This window comes from Macaca thibetana, chromosome 1 (genome assembly GCF_024542745.1).
Source record: "Macaca thibetana thibetana isolate TM-01 chromosome 1, ASM2454274v1, whole genome shotgun sequence".
Taxonomy (NCBI): Eukaryota; Metazoa; Chordata; class Mammalia; order Primates; family Cercopithecidae; genus Macaca; species Macaca thibetana.
Window position 1 is genome coordinate 131,699,263 of NC_065578.1, and position 15,695 is coordinate 131,714,957.

The 15,695-nt window shown below is 41.7% G+C and overlaps 1 protein-coding gene and 1 non-coding gene across 2 annotated transcripts in view; both read right to left on the minus strand.

Annotated features, from left to right (window-relative positions):
• AIM2 (absent in melanoma 2) overlaps positions 1-15,695 on the minus strand; it is a 130,766-nt gene that overhangs the window by 69,178 nt on the left and 45,893 nt on the right. The gene's annotated exons all lie outside the window — the stretch shown is intronic.
• TRNAR-UCU (transfer RNA arginine (anticodon UCU)) lies at positions 14,649-14,722 on the minus strand. Its single transcript has one exon. It is a non-coding gene; the product is annotated as a tRNA-Arg (tRNA).

Sequence of the window (15,695 nt, forward strand, 5' to 3'; positions counted from 1 at the left end):
TGTTCTCATTTTAAGCTGACTGGTAGGATTCTGAGTGCTTATTTTATTATTGTAATTATACTTTCTAAATGGTTCATATACATTCCATATACCCTAGGGTATGTATAATTTATTTCACAACAAAAAATTAATGTAACCCAAATGTGCATGGGGCCCCTAGGGTCACCTCTGCTCCCACTCCACACTATCTTGAGTCAAGTAACAGATCAGTGTCAGCCCTGACTAGTGTTATGGTCTGAATGTCTGTGTCCCCCCAAAATTCCTATGTTGAAATCCTAACCTCAATGCAATGGGGTGGAGCCATTGGGAGGCAAAGTCTCTGGTATCATCAGTAATGAAAATACAATCTAAAATGGATAGTATCACTTTGGGATGCAAGAAAGAATACCTTGGTGAAGCTGATCAGAAATGGTAATCTATGACACGGCAAAACCATTTCCTGTTGGGATCCTTAATGGGATCCCTAATGGGATTTCATAAGTGCTCTTATGAAAGAGAGACAAGGAAGTTTGTTTCTTGTTTCCACCACATGAGGACACAGCCATCTATGAGTCAGCAAGTGGGCTCTCACCACATACTGTATCTGCCTTGACCTTGGACTTCCCAAGGCTGGATTTCTCATAGACTCCAGAACTGTAAGAAATACATTTCTGTTGTTTATAAACCACCAGGTCTGTAGCACTTTGTTGTGGCGGCCCTTTGCCTGGAGTATTCATCTCCCTACTTCTCATGTCACCAACTGAAAGTGGCTTCTTTTTCATCTTAACCAAAGTTAGTCTGCCCATCAGTCTCTGCTGCAATCTCTTATCTGTTCCCTTCATAACAAACTCATTACAAACCACAACAACTTTGTTTACTTGTTTCTGTTTCTTTTCTTTTTGTCAGTCTCTCCTACTAGAACACACTCCTCTGGAGAGTCAGGACTTCGTATGTCTTGTTTATTGCAACCTCGCCATCTCTCAGCACAGTGCCTAGTATAAAATAGTGGCCAGATATGGTGATAGGAGTGTGATAATAAAAAATGTATCATGAACCCACAATAAAATAATGACTTTGTTATAAATTGTCATCTTATGTGCCAAGGCCTACACACACACACACACACAGAGTCACCCCGAGCTCTGCCATTTTTCTGCATGACTCTGGGTCTACATGGGTGGCCTGTCCAGAATCCTGTCTTCTCTTTTCTTTGAGTTTTCTATATCCATTAAACTTCTTTTGGTCTTTACTGCAACCACTAATCCAGGTTATTTTTTGTGTTTAAAGTAATAAAATTAAATATTCTATACTTGGAAAATGGCCTAGTATCGTTACAGCGAGTTCACTCAATTACTCCCACTCTTTTGACTGCTTTTGACCGACCCAATAGTCCTCTGTCCGACTTCAATTTCATGCCCACCTAACTTCACCTCTGTGGCCTTCCATTGAAAGCCACTTGCCAGTATCCTAACCCCCTCTGCCTTTGTCCTTCCTTCTCTCCCACACCCCCTCTTCCCAGGCTCTAGACACTTGAACTCTCAGCTTCCTCAGTGTTTGCACCTGGGCTGCTAATCACTGCTAGAGAAAATCATAAAACTACAAATTCATGATAATAAACTTCATCTGGTTCTCCACACTGCTCCACAAACTACATTTTCTAGTCAGCTCACTCTTCAGATTTCAATAATGATACTTCAGGATTTCTTCACTCCCCTTATATGTTTGATCCCTCTACATTGGGGCACATTCTCAGAAAATTACCCATATTCTTACCTCATAGAAATTATCGAGTCCACTTGTCAGAAACTCATCCAATCTCCTAACTGCAGTGGGCTGAATAGTGGACCTCAAAAAGACATGCCCAGGTTTTAACATTTAAAACCTGTCAATGTGACCTCATTTGTAAAAAGCATCTTGCAGATGTAATTAATGTAAGGATCTTGAGATGAAATCATTGTTGATTTAGGGTGGGCCTGGAATCCAATGGCAGGCATTCTTACAGAGAAATGCAGAGAGAGATCTGAGACACAGAAAAGATGGCCAGGTAAAGACAGAGGCAGAGTTTCGAAGTATGCAGCCCCAAGATGAGAAACCTGTTCAGAGGAGTGAAAATCTGCTTACACCTTGACCTTGATTTTGGACTTCAGAACTCTAAAACGTTGACAGAATAAATCTCTGTTATTTCTGAGGCACCCAGTTTGGGGAAATTTGTTATGGCATCTCCAGGAAATTCACGATGCTAACTAAGCTGACACCTGCATTTGTACCTGCTCCATCTGCCTTCTCTTCAGTTACTGTAGCAAGGGTGGATAGTTCCTATTTAAGTCTTCAGCTAGGCTGTGGACCCCACAATAAAACATTGTGGTTAATGGTGCAAGTCTCAAGCTAGATTGCTTGAGTGTTGATCCTGTCTCCACCACTTACTATGTGATGTTGGTTACTCACAGTACCATTCTATGCCTCAGTTTCCTTATCTCAAAAAAACAGGATAAAAATAAAAAGTACCTCTCTAGGAGAGGCTGTGTAGGAATTAAATGGAATCATGCTCTCAGAACTGTTACTGAGTAAGAAGGGAAGAACTTTTATTACTATTATCATCTCTGGCTGCCTCCTCAAGGACTAAACTATCTATTGATTATTCCTCTCTCTCGTTCCTTCAACCTTTTTTTATGAGATAACTTCCATGAGCATTTAAACATTCATGACCATTCCCTATCCAACAAACAAAAACAAACAAACATCACCACTCCCTAAACCACACTCCTCCCTCCAGCTCCCATCCCACCCACTAACTCCATTTCACAACAAATGTTTTAATTATATACACTCCTTGCTTCTCCTTCCTCACTTCTCACTCACTGGGGAACCCACTAAAATCTACTTCTATCACTCCACTGAAACTTCCCTTGACAACCCATGTATTACCAAATCCTAAAGGAAACATCAGCCCTTATCAGCAACATTTGACAGTGTGGCTCATACACTCTTTTTTAAAAGCTTCTTTTCATTGATTCTGGCCCCAGCCCTCCTAGTTTTCTTCCTGTCTATCTGGCCAGTCTCATTTGCTCACTTCTACCTCCTCTAATGATTCCTTAAATGATGGGTTCCTCGGGGCTCCTTCTTAGCCATTCTTCTTTTCTCATTTTACCTTCTATGAGATATTGACCACTCCCAAGACATCAATTTACTCACAACAGACTGATCATTCCTAACTTGTATCTCTGGCCTGGATTTCTCTTCACAGTTCCAGGCTCATATATCTAGCTGCCCACTAGACATATCTACTGCTACATATTTGACACCTCAAATTCAACATATCTAGTGGAAATACTCATCTTCCCTGGCCTTTCTGAGAATCTACTTCCTCTACCTATCCCCTTTCTCATTAAAAGGCACTTCAATTCACTCATTTGCTCAAGCCAGGAATCATCCTGGACTCTCCTTTTTCCTTTACCTCTTACAGCTGATTTCCACCGAGTCTTATCAATTTGATATCTTAAATGACCCTCAGATTCATCCTCTTCTCTCTCTTTCTCTCCACTTCTCTAATACAAGCCAACACCATATCACATATACCCTTAAACTGTCTCCAACCTAGCTTCCCTTCAGTCTTTCTCCAAATTCATCTGGAATAATCTTTTCAAACTGTATTCCAAACTATAAATCTAAGCCTGGTCACACACACACACACACACACACACACACACACACACACACACACATTCTTCAAATCTGTCATTGGTTGGTATTTCCTCTTAGGATAAAATCCAAACTCTTTAAGAAGGTTTACCAGTTCCTCCACAATCTGGCTCTCGGCATTAGACGTCAGTCTCACAGACTGCCTGGAGTGTTTTTGTTCTCTCCTTCCTTCATAGCTTAATGTCGCTTCTTCCAGGAAGTCCTGATGATGCTCCAGCTTTCAGATGTCCCATGGTGTTCTCTGTACATCCCTTAAGAGTGACCCTCTATAATGTGTTGGGATGACCTAATCAATGTCTGTCTTCCACACTGCAGAGCAAGTGTGTAAGAACCAGAACCATGCCTGTCTTATTCCCAATGCATCTCCAGTGCCTCTCAAAGTTGCAGATCCACGGCAGGCACTTCATAAAGACTGCATGAGTAGATGAACAAATGCTATTTTCCTTGGGGAATTATTTGGTATACTTTATACTATGTTTCTCTGAATTCTATGTGCATCATGACTGAATTTGTGCATATATATGTATATGTACACATATGTATGTGTATACATATATAATGATCATAGTTAAGAGTTATTGACTGAATTACATTACAGGAGAAGAAGTAGTTAGAATAATTTATCTCTGAAATCTGTCATACAGTACATTTGAAGGCAAGAAATTATTTAATGAAAATCTGGAAATTGGGAGCATTTTAGTAGTGTGATGCAAGGATCTTGGAGGAAAAGTTTTAAGGGATACTATACTCAGGTTAAGACAAGACTATTTAAAAAAAATAATTTGTAGCAGACTAGTTTCCTTAGGGACCAGCTTGGAAACTCTGAAGGAATACACATTTCAGTTAGATAACCTAGAGGAAAATAATTTGGGATAGAAAGTGGGTGGAAAACAAAATCCAAATTTTAGAGAGTGTTCAGTAATACTGCTCAATCTGCACAGTTGGATCACACAGTTGGATCTTCTGTACTTTAAACATTTTTAGCCAATAATCTATTTCTTATGAATGGTATTTCAGATAAAAGTCGGAAATTTTATTTCTCTTCTTGAATATGTAGATCATGGATGAGATTTACAGACAACACAGGCATTTAAACAGGCAAGACATGGTATTTCACCAAAAGACCAAAATCAAGTTGGGAAAGAACACATTTTAATGTTTCTGCTTTGACCCCAAAATATAGAAGGTAAAATAGTATCTGAAAAAAATGAAACTCAAAATTCATGGAGGCAAATGCTGTGTGCAAAATCACTGACTTGCCAATCACGGTGGCTCACGCCTGTAATCCCAGCACTTTGGGACGCCGAGGCGGGTGGATCACCTGAAGTCAGGAGTTCAAGACCAGCCTGGCGAACATGGTGAAACCCCATCTCTACTAAAAATACAAAAAAAAAAAAAAAAAAAAAATAGCTGGGAGTGGTGGTGGGCAGCAACTGTAATCCCAGCTACTCAGGAGGTTGAGGCAGGATAATCACTTGAACCTGGGAGGTGGAGGTTGCAGTCAGCGGAGACTGCAGTCAGCAGAGATTGCGCCATTGTACTCCAGCCTGGACAACAAGAGCAAAACTCCATCTCAAAGAAAAAAAAAAAAAAAAAAACTGACTATACCAAGAAAAAAGATTTTAGAGTTTGCATTAGAAAAGCTCGCTGGTGACATTGAGCAAGCTTCCCAGCAGGTGGCGCCCTGAACCAATAAATGTGAAAAATGACAGCCACACCTGCATTTTAAGAATTAAAATCACCTCTTTTGATATATATAGATATATAGATAGATATCTATCTATCTATATAGATAGATAGATATCTATCTATATATCTATATATATAGATATATAGATAGATATCTATCTATATATAGATAGATAGATATATCAAAATATATATATATATATATATATTCTGACCACACACTCAGTAGATTGTGGAATCCATATGCTCTTACCCTCTGTACAACACACACATACACATGCGTGTGGACACATTCCTTCACCAGGGAATACAGTAACACCCCTAAATTATGAAGGTAAACATTAGCAAGCTGGACATACAAATTAGACAACTATTAATATATGTATGTGAATTGCATCTGTTTATAAGAGCCAGTCCAGTACCTCCAAATGGGTCCTTAACACCGCCTAGTATACATTCCGCACTTCTCTGCTATATTATTATCATCCTCTCACTCTCCACAGTAACTAATCCAAATTTCTGTGCTGTTTTCAAACATCCAACACCTTCTCTTTTTCTCAGTTATTTTCTGTTCAAGACATGGCTACTTACTTTAACAGAAGAAGGATAGCCACTGCCATCAGATGGAATTTCCTCATCTTCCAGATATCAACATGAAAATCTTCATCTAAACATCTACCCTCTTTCCTTCCAATGGTCACGGAGGAGCTGGTCCTCCAGCTACCCACTGTTAATGCCTTCTCTGGCACTCTGCATCCCCTATCACCTTCCCAGAAACCTCGGCTTCTATTTATGCACTTGCTCTTGTTCTTGTTTCTCTCTCTCTCTCTCTCTCTCTCTCTCTTTCACTCAATGATTTCCTTCCCAATGGCTTTCATAGAAACTCAAATCTCTCCCACTAAAAAAAAAAAAAAACAATTAAGATGTGTGGAACTACAGATACAACAAGTTTGGCCATAAATTTATCACTGTCGAAACTGAGTGGTGGGTACACGAGGATTCATAATGCTATTCTCTCTAATTTTATTTATGCTGGAGAGTTACCACAATGAAGTTTTAAAGTAAGGGAAAAAAAGATATTTTTGTTTGATTCCTCATAGCTTCCTCACCACCCTCTCTTCATCTCTTCATGCCCACACTTCTAAAAGTTGCCTATATGCATTCTCTGTTTCCTTACCTCCCACTCCCTCTGCAACCCCCTCCATCTGCTTTTTTTTTACCTGACACTCCAGAGAAACAAAAACAGCTATCACCCTTGACTTCCATGTCACATAATCTAGTGGATACATTTTAGTTATCATCACTCTTGACTTCGCAGCAGCATGTGATACTCAAACAAGTTTCTTCTTATATACTTCCTTCCCTGGGCTTCAGAAATTATAATATTCTGGTTTTTCTTCTACCTCTCACCACTACTTCTCCGACTCCTCTTACTCTGTTATTAAACACTGAAGTTCCTCTTAGCTCATTCTTAGGCCCTTTCTCTTCTTACCCTGTAATTTTTCCTATGTGATCTTATTCGTATTCTTGGCATCAAATTCCACCAACATGCATATGACTTCCAAAATTAAATCAGCAGTTCAGACCTGACCTGACTCTCACCTTCATACGTGTGTGACATCTCCTCTCTATATCTCAAAAGCACCTCAAAATTAGAAGCTCCAAACTGAACTCACCATTTTCTCCCCCAAACCTGGCCTTCTTCAAGTGTTTCTGATCTTAGCGAATGGTGTGCAAACCAGAAATCTTAGAGTCTTTCTTGTCAACTCTTTCCCCCTTTTACCATTTCTAATCCATCAACAAATCCTGCATGTTTTAGCTCGTAAATACTTCTGAAACCTTTTTTCTTCTATATCTGCCATTACCACCACCAGCATCATTATCACCCCCTTAATCCCAGCTAATATTGCTTTTCACAACAACCTCTGGTAGTAACTTCTAATTTAGCTCCAGCATCTATCCTGGCAGCCTTCCACTCTGTCCTCTGAGCAGCAGCTGGAGTAATCTTTCCAAAATGCAAATCCAATCATGTTATTCTTTGGCTTAAAATCTTTCAGTGGTTTTCCATTGTTTTGGGGATAAGGAGAAAAAAAAACCTTACAGGGAATACAAGGCCCTATGGGGCCTTGTCTCTCCAATTTCACTTCATGCGGCCTTCTCCCTTACTCTCTATTGTCAAACCAAACTCACTTTACAGTCCTTCATCGGGCTGAGTGCGGTAGCTCACGCCTGTAATCCCAGCACTTTGGGAGGTGGAGGTGGATGGATAACCTGAGGTCAGGAGTTCGAGACCAGCCTGCCCAACAAGGTGAAACCCCGTCTCTACTAAAAATACAAAAATTAGCTGGGTGTGGTGTCAGATGCCTGTAATCCCACTTACTCGGGAGGTTGAGGCAGGAGAATCGCTTGAGCCTGGGAGGTGGAGGTTGCAGTGAGCCAAGATTGTGCCACTGTACTCCAGCCTACGCAACAAGATAAGACTCTGTCTCAAAAAAAATAAAAATAAAAATAAAAAAGCCCTTCATGCACGGCATTCTCCCTCCCTCTACAAAAGCTTCATGTATGCTGTCTCTGTATAGAAAGCCCTTTTCTTCATTCCTTGCCTAGTTATTTCCTTATCTTTCAGATTCAAGTCAAGAGATACTTCCTGGGGGAAGCTGTCCTTGATCTTCCCGAAGAGGTCAACTCTCCTGGCCACAGACCTTCTTTGCTCCATGGACCTCTCCTTTATTTACCATTGCAGCTTTACATGTATTTCTGTGATCACCTCTGTCTCATTTGTTCATCATTGTACCTCATTCAGTTCTTAGCACACAGCAGGTACTATAAGCATTTGTTGAATGAGTAAATGAATTAATGATTATTATTCATTCAACTCTGTCAGTTTTCCCTCTACTTTAACTGTCTCTAGATTACTTTTACCTTCATCTCTGAGTGGATAATCAGGGACTACACCTCATTTTTAATATTAATATAGTTCTGTGCTTTTATAACTTATGCATGCCAGGATCCCATATGTGGGGCATGCCAGGCATCACTTTTACCCTAATATTTGGAGCCAGATTATTATTTTTGTATTTTAAAAATGCAGATATAATGAAATAGAACCCCAAATCTAGAATGTAGCATAAAGTCTATGACTTCAGAGAAATGCTGTGCTTAGTATAGACCACTTTAGGCCTGGCTTATGTGAATCTGGAAGTAAGCCATCACTCTCCTCAGCCATTAGAGACACGCTTAAGCACAAAACTTAAAAAGCACCATTAGAAGTTTATACATAATAGAAAACTTTTAACAGTTTCATGCTCCTTCAAAATAATATAACTTGTTCTAAAGAGTCGGAAATTTTGGATGGTACTATTTCTTGCTCTAAAAGTGGTCTATAGATGTAGCAAAGGAAGACAAGTTATCAGCAATTGTTAGTGATTGCCAGAAGATGCTCCCTTCAGATTCAGGACTGAGGTAGGTCCACAGCAAGGAATTCACCCAGAAAGAGAATTGGCCTGGAATACAACAGCCAAGCCCTGGTCTCCTGTCTCCTCCCAGCTCCCCAGGTGTTTGTTTTAGTCTAATTCCATCTCTGTAGACACCAACCTGCCTTCTCAAAATAGACACACTCGCCCTCATCCCAGGCTTTAAAGCCCAGCATTGCCCCACACAGAGAAGTCCTAACATGACCCTTTCCACGGGGACTAGAACCTGAGGATGCTGTAGGACTTCTCTGCTCATTGCCCTAGAGAAAAATCTAGGGCTCCTACAGTGATCACTTTGGGGGGAACGTGCTCTTGGAGGGTAACTACTATTTAAAATACATTACGCATGTCTTGACTTCCACTAGGACTCCCCTTGAAGAAGAATGTGGTTAGAAACATGGGTCACAGCTAAAATCTCTCAAGTCCTCACTCACAGCCTCCAAGAAACCAGCTTGATCCAAACAATCTGAAGGTTTAGAAAGAATAACTACAAACAAGGAGGCTAGCACTTGTGTTTGCACCTCCTGTGTATCTACCTCGACAATTTTACAGCTTACCCTATTTAATTCTAGGTATTAGTTTGATCATTTAGTGGATGAGAAAATCAAAGGACTTAGACAGACTTAGCGCATGCCTACATTTATACAAGTAAATAGGGAGACCTCAGATTTGGACTCAGATCTGTGTCATTACCATGAAGTTGCTGCTTCTACTATGCTCATGGTTAACTTCCCTTATCATACTATGCCATCTCTCACCATTCATTCTCTCAAAAGAATGATCACTGAACAGTATTACCACCATGAAAGCAAAAAGATCCAACTAACTTCCAAGGAGGACATAGTTTAAAGATATTCTGTTCCATTATAATTTATAGCAAGTACTAAGGACATAAACACTGCAATCATGTTTTCGGGGATAAGGTCTATTTGCTACAGCTTTAAATATAAGCAAAATGAACATGTTTACCACTAGGTAATAACTATTGTAATGACAATAACTAAAAATAACTAGTTTAAAAATAGGTGATCTGTGTCAGGTAAGCTCTCCAGAGATGATAAATCACTTTTGTAGGTGGACTGTTATAAAACCCTCCACCTCCGGTGGTACAGCACCACCGCTTGGGAACCACAGCGCCACAGCTTGCTGCTTCTAAAGGCTTTGGGCCAAGCAGAGCTGTAAACCTGCCTACATATGTGACTCTATTCTCTACTTATCTATTCTATCTCTGTCTGTTCTCTACCAACAGATAAAATTTGCCTTTTAACATAGAAACCAGAACCTTCGCTCAAACTCGTCAATGGTCCTCACTAACATTTAGAAAAGCCTCACCGACAAGCCTTATGTCAGTGATTGCCAGGGGCACTGGAATTGCCCCTCAAAAGTGGTTTGAAAATTTGATGGAGTAGTTTTTTTTGTTATAATGACTGGGGGCCATGGTTAGCTGTAGAGAGGTAGAGCATGCTGGACTTATGAGTCCCAGAATGTGCAAGGGCATCTCTCACAACGAAGAATTGCCCCTTGATGTATACTTCTGAATGACCTATTAAAACCTGTGTGCTGGGGCCGGGTACAATGGCTCATGCCTGTAATCCCAGCACTTTGGGAGGCCGAAGGCAAGTGGATCATTTGATCTCAGGAGTTCAAGACCAGCCTGGACAATATGGTGAAACCCCATCTCTACTAAAGATACAAAAATTAGCTGAGCGTGTTGTTGCACATGTGTACTCCCAGCTACTCAGGAGGCTGAGGCAGGAGAATCGCTTGAACCCAGAAGGCGGACGTGGCAGTGAGCCGAGATCGCGCCACTGCACTCCAACCTGGGTGACAAAGCGAGACTCCATCTCGAACAAACAAACAAACAAAAATGTGCTGGTATCTGAGCCTAGAGTCTAACTTGTCTTTCTATGTTGGAGAGTTTTCTGCATGATTTAAAACTTCCTAAATTTTCCAGGAATGCAAAGTACTATGCATTTTGCAAGAAGACTTACTCCGTTTTGATCAAAAATTTATCCAAAAGTGTTCACCAGTCTGGAAAACCATGACACTGCTGGTGAACGACATCCCTCATGAGATTTAAGTCAGCAGTGCAGCATGCTTGCATCGGTCTGCACATATAGCTGTTGCATTTAGGGTGGTTCTTCATATAGGTGCAAGGCTGCTGGTATGGCATTTACATACTAAAATATATGTTATTTATTATAAGTTTATTACCTTTTATTCCTCTCTTACATTACAATTAGGGTATTATATTGATTTGTTTTCATTACAGGCATGGGTAAGTTATGTTATCTATGAATTTCACTGCAGGGTAGTAGAGGAGAATTGAAAAAATAATGGACCTAACAAGGCAGAGTTGGATATGATAGGGTTGAGAACATTGTCCTAGATGATGTGCCCTGTATCAAACTCTAATCCCAACTCTTCCCATCACTCCTTCCACTCCACCACATTGACCTTTCAGCTTTCCAATCCAGCTGGTGTCCACATCAGAGTCTCTGCTCTTGCCGTTTCTCTGTTTGAAATGCCCACCCCCTAAATCTCATTGTCCTCCCTCACTCCACTCAGGTCTTCACTCAAAAGCCACCTCCTCTGAGAGGTCTTCCACGACCATCATTCATCACACCACTCTCCACCCTCAAGCATCCTTTAAATTCCTCCATAGCACATAGCACTACCTAAAATGCTATTCGCTATTATAAAGTTTACTTACCTGTCTGTCATTTGTTGCCATCATGTGAATACATAGGAGGTGGAATCTACTATTTTGGTGCCTGGAATAGTGGAAAGTGGCACGAAGTGGGTGCTTAACGAGTTATTTGTTAAATAAGTGAATTAATGCATGAAGATACTGCCTGTGCTCTTGCTACCTGGAAGCTAGGAGTAATCTCTTTCTCTTTCCTATCTATATAATTTATAGTCAATCGAAGTCAGCATTAATTCTTTCAAATATATCCATCAAATGCCTACCATATTGCAGGCACTGATAATACAATAATAAATAACACATATCCTGCCCACATACTTTGCAATTAATGATCAGCTACAGCATCTCTGAAGTATTTGAGTCCTACAGTGAAGTGACTTTATAAAAAACACACCCATTTCTATTTTATATTCTGAATATCTTTAAAATACAGTAATTATGATGTTCATAAATTAGGAGATATCCCTTATGTATTCAAAAGAAAATTGTTATCACACAGAAGAATTTTTACTCATGGAAAATCTTTTCCCAAGTCCTGGTGATACCCTTCAAGTCTCCAAAACACCAACCCTCAGAGATGAAGAGAGTTGAAGGTTAGGCAATAGTTAAATAAGCAGAAGCTTCTAGTTCCCTTAAGTGGGGTAGCCAGGAGGACCCTCTACCTACCTGGCTGAGATAAAGTCTCCTATCTAGGGCACAGAGGGACTACATGCCTCTGAAGGATCCTGCCAGCTAAAAAAGTCCAATCAGTCCTCTCTCTTAGGGTAGCACAGGGCGGCATCAGCTCCCGATGATGACTCACAGCCACCCTGGATGTTCCAGGCAGCGGCTGACCATTCAGACCCTTTCCTTTCCCCACTTTGTGTCCAGGTACCCTCCTCATATGCTTGGGAGAAAGACAAAAGCAACTTGAAAACTAACATAGCCTCTATATTTGTACAGCGCTGCACAACAAACTTTTCCGTCCATTTTTACACTTGTAGGAAAGATAATATACTCTGTTTTTAATACATAAGCAAATTAAAGTGCAGATGTTCAGCAACTTGGCAAAACTGCTTCTTGTACCAAGGTCCTCTGACTCCAAGATAGGGAATAGAAACGACAGGATAGAATCAGGCTTGGGGAATCATCCGTGGATTTTAATTCTCACAGGTATAGAGCTTCACAGAAAGAGCTGGCTCTATCACACTCTGATCAAACATTAAACAAATTCCAACGCAATGTCTATTTGGCACACATACCCACCCTGTTCCCACCTCATCCCCAGCCCTCACAGTTCCATGAAGTCTGATCATTATTTCCAGAAAGACTCTAGAAATGAGCAAATCATAGAGTGGACCAGAACGAACCTCCACCCTCACCCCGAATTTTAACAGTGATACAGAAATAATATCCCTACCCTCTCAGAATTCTCATGGTTAAGCACCTCCATTACCATGCTATGATACAGGGAGAGCAGGAAGATGTATGCAGTATTATAGATTATGGTGGAAAAAAGTGACATACTCCTTTCCTGAACTCCCTTTACCTTCCCCTTCCCCTTCCCCACCCCGCCCCCACCACCACATGCTAATTTTTCCTTTCAGGCCAGGGCTTAAAGCAAAAATATCTAAGATAGGCTGAGTTAACAATAAACGAAAGGCTCCAGGAAAGAATGCCCAGGAACTTCTGGTCCACACCATGTCCTCCAAAGGGCGTATCTATGGGACTGGTGGGAGATAGATAACATCTGAATTGGCCTTCCTCCAAGGTAACCCAGAAATGTGAAGCCATGTTAGCTCTTACTACAAGAATTTTAAGTCTTTAAAGTACCATACTACTTCAAGAGAATTTCCAAAGTTTCCATTTGCTATAAACATGCACACATGGAAGCAGAAAGCATTTATCTCCCTCCAGGGTCCTCCTGTCTACCCCATCAATTCCCCCTACCTTCTGGCATGGCTGCTTTAAACTCCTATGTGGACTTTCCTGCCTCCCCCTACCTCGGCTTCCTTACAGTGCAAGTGCACAGCTGTGTCCTCTGGTCACTCGTCCAGAGTCCCGCATGGGAGAGATGCTGAGTCTCCCCAGCAGTCCTGGGAACATATCTTCTCAGGTTTCCTGGGTTCACCTGAGGTGGAGGTCGGTTCCTGGCAGGGGCAGCTCCCTCTAGCTAATAAGCTAGAGGTAGCAACATGCAAGGGAGAGAGCCAGACCAGCCCAAAATAGAAACCCAAGCTACATCACAATCTGACCAAGCTCCAATCTGGCTAAACGTGGCCCTTTAGACAAGACAAGGAGACAGCAGAAGTGAATGCGGGAGGAGACAGGAGGTGAGAAGATGGCTTTTTGAAAATCAGAAATTATGGAAATAACATTCAGATACAACACTTGAAGTTTGTCCTACGAACAAAAAGGGGTACAAACTTTTCACAGTAAAGAGCATTTAAGTATGAAACCTTCAAGTTTCTGGGGACAAGCTCATCCAGCTTGCTGCTGGTAATTAGTGTGTTGCTCTGTGGTTTATACCACTGAGACAAAGAGCAATGATTACATTTCACCTGATAGATCAGGAAGTGAGTGATGAGCTTGAGCACAAAAAGCCCCAGGAATGAAAAAGTATAGCTGACAGACAGTGCAAGAAATTATCCTCTGCACGACCCCGTCTACCTCCTGACATCCACCAAATGATAACCCTTTGGTCAAAGAAGGTATCACCTCAGAGGACAGTTGGACATATCCTCACTGACATATGGGACAATCTGCCCTTTTGTGGTCTCAGAGGTCAAAGGAGGGAACCATATTAGTTCCAAAACCTGTGACTTTGCGTCTTGGTCACTATGTGCCAATTATCTAACCGTGAAGTAAAGGATTCAAATGCTGTGTCAGTCGGGCTGAGCAGAGAGACGCAGCAGACATCTGAGCCTCTACTAGACAATGAAAATCCATAAGAGAGGAATACAGAAAGAATGAAGAATGAGGGGACAGAAAAGGAGAGAAGGTCCAGGATTCTCAAGGAAAAGGGTTTCCTTTCTCTCCCCTATAGCCTCCAGGGAGGAATAAATATAATTATCAACCTCGCATGACAGTATTCAAAATAAAAGAGGCACCTGCCAGGTGACCATCTCTGCCGGGACTCGAACCCGGAACCTCTGGATTAGAAGTCCAGCGCGCTCGTCCATTGCGCCACAGAGACCTCACCACACACACAGCATCAGCACCAGAACTGAAAAAGCACATACCTTCTGCATCACCGAGCCATCTCAGCATCCTGCTCTCTGAGCGGTGGGGGGGGGACAGGGACAGCTGGAAAATCTGGAGTGGAGATCCACCAGCCGGCTTCATCAAAGCTTTTCTCAATACTGTGGGTCTGATGGTCCCCAGAGGATTGGAGGAATGTGACAGCAGTCAATTTACCAGACTCAGAATCCCTGATGGAATAGGACAGAACTAGAGCCTTTGCTCTCCTTTCCTCTCCATCCCTTAGGGATGATACGAAAATCTCTCGATTCTCATGCTAATTAAGCAGAGTGCACCCAACCCTGCAGAAAACGCAGAAGCCATCTCTACCTCCACCCCCACTCGCTCACTGTGGTTTCATCCCAGTCCAGCTATTCTCAGACAGGGGCTGGGCAACGCTTGGGGATTCAGGAAAACCCTCGATCCCAGAGACAAAGGAGCTGCTTCTGTGAAGGAACACTGTGAACAACGGCAGCAGAGAATGGCAGCTGAGTTCTAAGAGACTGGTCTGGTTCTCAGCAATAAGAACTGTATCTGTCAAGCCCAGGCAAGAGGTACCGGGAGTCTGATGTTCCTTCAGCATCTTCACTAGAATTAAGAATGGGAGTGAAGAAAAAACAGTGTTCAGTGTGTGTGTTCAGTGTGTAAGGATGTGTGAACGTATATGTGTGTGTGAGAGAGTGTGTGTATGAGAGAGAGGGAGGGAGAATGTCTGTACACATAGGGTTGGAGGGGGAGAGTGGCAGATCTCTGATGAAATAGATGTCCTCAAATAGCCCTCCATAAATACCTGTATCTCTTTCCCCTACCTTCCTCAGCCCCAAGTCTCTGACAGCCTTTTTCCCCAGGGCTACCTACTTTGAAGAACAAGGATTTCTCAGCTACCTGTGCTTGCTATAAGTATCCTAGTATAATCAAAGTGACCAACC